Source organism: Propithecus coquereli, unplaced genomic scaffold (genome assembly GCF_000956105.1).
Source record: "Propithecus coquereli isolate 6110/MARCELLA unplaced genomic scaffold, Pcoq_1.0 Scaffold79, whole genome shotgun sequence".
In the NCBI taxonomy this organism is placed as follows: domain Eukaryota; kingdom Metazoa; phylum Chordata; class Mammalia; order Primates; family Indriidae; genus Propithecus; species Propithecus coquereli.
This window is the reverse complement of record NW_012154062.1, coordinates 5,286,782-5,292,557: the sequence shown is the minus strand read 5'-3', so window position 1 is coordinate 5,292,557 and position 5,776 is coordinate 5,286,782.

The window sequence follows — 5,776 nt, the reverse complement described above, 5'->3', positions numbered from 1 at the left end:
ATTTTTATTTATTTTCATGTCTATCACTGTACATGTTTTCTTTGCAGTTTTAAAAATTTAAAACCATTTATTTCCAAAATAAAGAAATACAGGCACCGAGACGTAACCATTTTTAAAATTTATAGTGAAGAGATATGAAAAATGTCAACTATTGACTAGAGCTTTGTGTGTGTGTTCGAAGAATGCTGACGAACCAGAACCAGGAAACACAGTGCTCGTTCCTTTAAAAACACACTTCAGAGTTTACTGTTCATTGCATTTAGAAAAATCCTTGTTACGGTCATCTTTTCCTGACCACAGGTAATTACTTTCTTTATCCCATATTTCAGTGGCCTTAGAATACTTTGTTTTTGAAAGAATTGGAAAATTCATCAAGTCTCACTGGTTTTAATTTTATTAGAACTAGAGCTGGTTGGTACTCACTTGCAGTCACTTCAGTGTTTCTTAGCAGTACATTTTTGCTTGTTTAATTGTGCTCTAATCTCTCCCAACTTCCAGATGGCATTCCCATCTCCCCCAGCCTCTCAATTAAAAGTTGTCTCAGCAGTTTCATTTGGGAGACCCAGTGCCTAGCTTAGCAAGTTCTCTTTACTACTGCTATAGCTGAGGCCGTGGCTGGCAGTGCCTGTCTTAATCCAGACTAAGGGAAGAGTCTGAATCTAATATGAGAAATAAACTCACATTTTGAAGAAAACAAACCTGACATTTTCAGCAACTGAATTGGCATATGTGGGATTGCTTGTTTTTCACCTATTCATTTAGTTTAGAAGTTTTGGGAATTTGTATACATAGTGTTTTTTTAGATGAAGTTCTTTTTGTGTGTCTGTATGCACATGTGTGTATACGTGTGCCATTTCCTAATGCCAGACCAGTTAAATTCACGTACTTGGTAGCAAATTGGTACCCAGAAGTGTGGTCACTGCTATAACAGATACCTGGGAACTGTGGAAGCAGCTTTGGAACCGGGTAATGGGCAGAGGCTGGAAGGGTGCGGACGAGCAGACTGGAAAAAGCCTGCATTGCTGTGAACTGATCGTTAAGGGGGATTCCAGTGAGGGCCCAGAATAAAAGACTAGGGACAGTCTGCCCCAGGTGTGGCTTGACCTGCCACTCCAGAAGGTACAAGTCATAAAGCTTGGTGGTGTCAGAGCTCCTGCTTCTACAGACAAGAGCTGTGGGGGCATGGCTCCCTCCACCTAGACTTCAGAGGATGTTGTGAACAGCCAAGGTGCCCAGACAGAGACTTGTCACAGGCAAAGTAGTCCAGCCAGAGCCAGTTCTTCCCAAGTAGTGCCTTGGGGAGCCACAGGACCTAATGGTTGTACAGGTTGTCAATCTCCTTGAGGGGATTCTGCCTCTCTGACTGATCTCATTTGCATCATATTTGCACCTCATGGTCCCAGTCTTAAGAAAGGGGGTGAGCTTCTGGCTCTGTAACAAGTTGATCTTGGCCACCCACCTCCCCCCTTCCCAGCTGGAGCCATGGCTCTTTGGTGGAGACTGCAGGGAGCTGAGGACCAAACCACAGGAGGTCAGCGGCAGGATAGGAGGAGGGAAAGGAAGGGGCTGCAAAGGGGCAGAGAGGGCAGATGGGGACCCAAGGGAGTTGGTGGGGGGAACCCCTCTTCTGGGTCTGGGCATAAAGAAGTCTCAAGGCACATACATCAGGGTCCCGAAACAAGGGCTGAGAAAAACCTCACTGCTTCAGCTGAGAGGGAGTGATAGATTTTCCATTTTTAAAGAAAAGTTGAAGAATTTGCAAGAAACACCATATGTGGCCTGTAAAGCTTAAAATATTTACAAAAAAAGTTCACTGGCCCCTGCAAGAACCATCCAATTCAAGAAAGGATATAGACAATAGCATCCTCTTAATTCAAGAGTGCAGTTACCATTTGTGGACACAAAAAGATGGGCAAGAGAAGTAATCAAACTTCAACCTTAAAATATTTGTTTATGCAGCAGAATTTCAGATTCTAGATTATTTTCAAGATGAGTTTTCTAACAAACCAGGAGACCTAGCCTCCCCAAAATAAAATTTTAAAAGTGCTGTCGAAGGGAGCTCATTATGCTGTGTTGAGATGTCTGTAGTCACAGCACATCATGTTCCAGAGAAGGTCTCATGTAGTTTCTCCCGGCTCTGTACGTGCCACACAGGGGAAGGCGGCCAGGTGCTGTCTCTGAGTGATGCAGGGGTGGGTGAGAGGCAGGCAGGGAGGAGCTTGATTCAAGAGGAGAAGGATTCATCTCTAGAGCTGACCGGAGAGGCAGTAACTGTGCACTTGTAATAAAAAGCAAGAGAAATTGGACTGGGAACTTGCTAAAAGCTTTGTCAGAGAAAAACATTCTGTGTTAAATCTCAGTAGAAACAATCCAACAGTACATTCTTATGTTCCATAGGCATATCATGTACTTCTCCTTTTGTAAACCTCCAGGGAATGTTCTCAAAGATGTCATAGTTCCTTTAGGGACATCACAGGAAAAGACGGACACATGGATTTGTACCAGTGGTTTTTGCCCACTTTCACCCCTGCACTGCTAGTGTTAGGCAGTGCTTCCCAGCTTGGGGGTAGAGTGAGGATGCTGCTGGTGGCCAAGGCCAGTGACCTGGGGGCTCTGCCTGGCCAACCTGAAGGCCGAGCACTCAGGCCTTCACCACCTTTTTCCACACCTGTGCACTCTAGAGTGACAAACTCTCAATGCACAGATATTTACATCTTAAACTCAGGCCGACATGGAACAGTCGTCCTTATGAGGAGCCTGTGTCACTTAGCAAGAAACTAAAAAAGACAGATGGGTTTTCCAAGCTTTAAAAAAACATCAGCTTTAGAATTCTGTGCGGTAATGTGCAATGCAGCAAAATTACCTCGAAGTAAATTATTTATTTATTTCAGTGTTTTGTTTCTTACGACATTAAGTTTCCCTTTGAATAATGAACGATGTGATCAACCAAGGAGAATTCTTCGTTCTGTTGCTAAAATTATAGTTTACAGTTAGGAATGACAGGAACTAAGGGAGCATTGAAAAAATTTTTTTTGTTCAAGTGATGTTTCCCATTCAAAGTAAGAATGATTCTCTTGCAAGGTCATTGTGGTGTCCTGTCACTTGCTGTATGTGGCAGCCTCACATCGCTACACGTGCACACGGATGGGTGTTGAAAATCAATAAAATGAAAGTTCATCTGATGGCCTGTGGACGTGTGAGCTTGCTTGCTTGTGATTTAGGTAGATTTCTCTCTGGTGTTTGGATCTTCTTACTCATTAGAATGATAAGTTGAACCTGAGTCTAAATTCAGTAAAATAAATTGCATCTGACTGCCCACTCTGTTTGCATTTGTTGCATTGGATGTGCACACCCTGAAGCACGGCTGTGCGGGTTGTAGAGGGAGGAGTCCGTGCACTCTGTAACACAGGAACCAGATATTTCACAAGGAGAAATATTGGCCAACCTGTGACATTCACCGACAATAATTGCCAAACCAAGACAGCTGTTTATAAGGTCATTTTAAAGTACCTATTTATGTATAGACAAGAATAAGAAAATTAACCAACTTTTATGTATTTACTCTTATAGATAATAACAGCAAATGCTGACTTTAAACTATACCACTTGCAATTAGATCTACGCTTGAAGCCTTTGGTTTATTTCCAGAGAATTACGAATCTCATTACGAATGTTACTAGAAGATAGAGAAGATTGAATTAGAAGCGAGGCATCTTTTCAGCTATTTGAGAATATATAGCGGTTGTTCTGGAGAGGAAGGTAGGCCTGAGCCATACCTGAAAGTAGATGGCAGATGGAAAGGGAAGGGGACCAGCTGTTAGGAACAACAAAAATAAAGGAAAGTGAGCCCAAAAGTGGGGTGCTAAAGCCATTGCCCACCAGAAGAACAGGTTAATAATTTTAACATAGGACTTTCTTTTTTTTCTTTTTTTTATTTCAGCATATTATGGGGGTACAGATATTTATGTTACTTATGTTGCCCTTGCCCCCCCCAAGTCCGAGTTTCAAATATGTCCATCCTTCGAGTGGTGCGCATTAACATAGGACTTTCTTAAATGATTTTTGAGGCAGTGCAATAAATATAGGTCTTTTTGCCTGAGGACAGTACATTAAGATATCTAAGATGGCAGAAGACATCTAAATGTTTATTCCGCTTGGTGGAAATGAAGTGCAACGACAGATCCGAAAGGCCTGGTTCTGGTTTTGTGTTTGTTTTTAGTTTGTTTCCATCTGTCTCATGAATTTGGAATGCACTCCGGGTGTTTTTTCTTTTTCCTTTGAGATCCTGAAATGCTAATGGTTTACACAGAGGGGGTTGTTGTACACTACCCCACACTGGTCTGGGGGCAGAGAAGTGCAGGTCACCTCTGTTAGCATCAGACTGTCTTCTTTTGGAAAGGTCATCAAGACACAAAGGGGTGCCTGCTAACCCCAAACACATCTTGGCAGACTGGGCCCCACCTCGTCTGGGAGCCTGTTGACCTCAGCCCCTGACCCCAGCTCTTCTTAACAGGAGAAGAGTTTATCTATTGATGTGTTTTCTTTTGCTTTTAGCAAGGGTAGTTCCCCTCCCCTGTGCAGTCTTGCCCCTTTCTATTAATGCATCCATTAAGGTTGAGAAAGACCTGCTGCAGGGGAAACCAGCCGGCACTTTGGCCTTCGATCTTTGCCCTTCACCCTTGATCCTGTTTGGCAGGTGTATGACATCTGGGCTCCAGACTTCACAGCCACTTAAACGTTTCTGTCAACAGCCTGAGTCTATTGTATGTATGAGACCCAGACAAGAAGACCAGGCCTTAGGATGTCTGCCCTGAGAAAAGTACTGAAAGCTCCTCACAGGACAAAATGGGGATAGGCACATAGACAGGCTTCTGTTTACACATAACCTCAGTAAAGGGAGGCAAAAGGAGATTTTTTTTTTCTCCTGTTCAATCGTCAAATAAACATCTCAGGCATCTTGTGTTGTTTTGTCTGGGGACGGGGAGCAGGGGGACTGGGATTTCAATGGCCCCTGTTTGAGTGGAAGGAGAGAAGTCAGTCTGTGGTAAGGTCCTCAAAGACAAAGGAGCACCTTTCTCATTCCAGTGTGAGACTAATTTTGATTGTGTCGTTTCTACAAAGTACCCGCGCAGGCTCTTGCTGTCCTCTAAGGTTCATAACTGGTAGTGTGAATACCACCTCTCACCCTTTGTTGCCTCCATGCTAACCAGCGTTCCAAGTGGGCAGTTCTGGAAAGAGTGATCATCCTGTTGTTGCCTGTGATGACACAGGACTGAAACTCCAGGAACCACACGCAGCACTTGGTTCTCTCGAGATTTCACCTTCTCCATCTGGCACAGATTTTAGATTTCAAAAGGTTGAGACACTTAAACGTTTTAGCAGATTCTGCTCAGCCTTGTAAAGTCCTTTTATTCTGGTCATGGCAGCACAAGAGAATTTTCTGGAACTTCCTCGTTCTCCATAATGTTTAAATTACTTTTAAAAATTCTCTTCAGCCTTCTGTGGTGCTGTTGTTCCTCAGTGTATTCGTTTCATCCCTGAACTTCTTGAACAAGGATCGTGATGGGTCCCGTGTCTACTGTATTCATTTCTGTATTTATAACTAAGTAAAACAACTTGCACATAGTGTTTCATAAATATTTGTAATCTAATCAAAATCTAGTTTCTTAGGCCACCTGCGCTGGCTCACGCCTGTAATCCTAGCACTCTGGGAGGCCGAGATGGGAGGATTGCTTGAGGTCAGGAGTCTGAGACCAGCCTCAGCAAGAGCAAGACC